General features: G+C 51.5%; 1 long non-coding RNA gene across 1 annotated transcript; it reads left to right on the top strand.

The window, feature by feature from the left end:
• The first annotated feature begins 239 nt into the window (after window positions 1–239).
• On the top strand, window positions 240–1401 carry LOC106728157. The gene is made up of 3 exons (XR_001364421.1): window positions 240–293; window positions 570–620; window positions 1088–1401. It is a non-coding gene; the product is annotated as an uncharacterized LOC106728157 (long non-coding RNA).
• The last annotated feature ends 6 nt before the right edge of the window (window positions 1402–1407 follow it).

Here is a 1407-nt window from a genome sequence, read left to right on the forward strand (position 1 = left end):
ACTTTATTGTTGAAAGTATTACAGATGTCCCCCCTACCCCCATTGACCCCTTCTAGCCCACATCTGCCCTTGCCCCAGGCCTTCACCACACTACTGTCTACTATGTCCATGGGTGGTGCATATATGCATACAAGGTCTTTGGTTAATTTCTTCCCATCCACCCACTCACCTTCCCTCTGAGATTCGATAGTCTTTTTCATGCTTCTCTGTTCTTCCTTTTTAAAATATTATTTTTATCCCAGGGCCTTCTAGGGATACCACCACCTTTTCAGGGGGGCCAGGCTCTACAACGGGTAAGTGGTTCTCTCTGGACTTTCTTTCTCCTCACCTGTGTCTTTTTTCTGATTTTTTTAGTCTTTTTTGTTGAAAGTATTACATATGTCCTCTTCCTCCCCCCTCCCCCATCTATCCCCTCCAGCCCACCCAATTCCACCCCAGGTTCTCACCACCCACTGTCTGTGTCCATGGGTTATGCACACAAGTTCTTTGGCTAATCTCTTCCTATCCACTCACCCACTCCCACCTTCCCTCTGATATTTGACAGTCTTTTTTTTTTTTTATTATCCCAGAGTCTTCTAGGGATACCACCATCTTTTCCAAGAGGCCAGGCTCTACAACTGGTAAGTGGTTCTCCTCTCTGGACCTTCCTTATCCCCACCCCTGTGTCTTTATCTAAAGCTCACTGCTTTCCCTATACAGAAGCCATGGCTCTGGGATCTTGGGCCCTGATACACCCAGTGTGAGGGGGAGGGGAAATAACAGTAGATGGAGCTCAGACTTGGGAAGGTTGAGGTCTTCTGGAAGATCAGAGTAAGATCCATTCCACCTCCACCCCCCTTATAGTAGCCTTTTCTTCCACAATCTGCCAAATAGCCAGGGAGTGTCTGTGTAGGGGCGGGTTGCATCCGAGGCCTGATGATGGAAGAGGTTCTACTCAGGGAACTGGGCTTATTGACCCTGGGGGAGAGGGGAGGGGCCCTGCTGGAAGGAGGTTGGCATCCCAGCTAGCAGAGTAACAGGACTCCAGGTGAGGGAATACGGCTATGAGAAGCCCACGACAGAGCTCCCATCTCTCTTCATTCCCCAGGCCTTGCCCATCAGGACTACACTAAGGGGAACCTGGTCCGGATATGCCTCGGGGCTGCGATTCTCTTACTCCTGGCGGGCATCCTGGTAGAAGATTGGCACAGCCGGAAGAAATTCCGGCTGCACTGGGTCCCGGCTGTCCACAGGCCACTCCCACCCCTCCCAGGGGCTCAGAAGTCACAAAATGGTCAGGACGGGGGTCGACCAGTTGGCCATTTCCAGGGTTTGCCACCATCAGAACCTCAAGACGTGGCTGTATCCAAGAGGTCATGAGAGCAGGGAGGGGACTTGGCGTGTGTGTGTGTGTGTGTGTGTGTGTGT

The sequence above is a fragment of the Myotis brandtii genome, unplaced genomic scaffold (assembly GCF_000412655.1).
Source record: "Myotis brandtii unplaced genomic scaffold, ASM41265v1 C42396106, whole genome shotgun sequence".
NCBI lineage: Eukaryota > Metazoa > Chordata > Mammalia > Chiroptera > Vespertilionidae > Myotis > Myotis brandtii.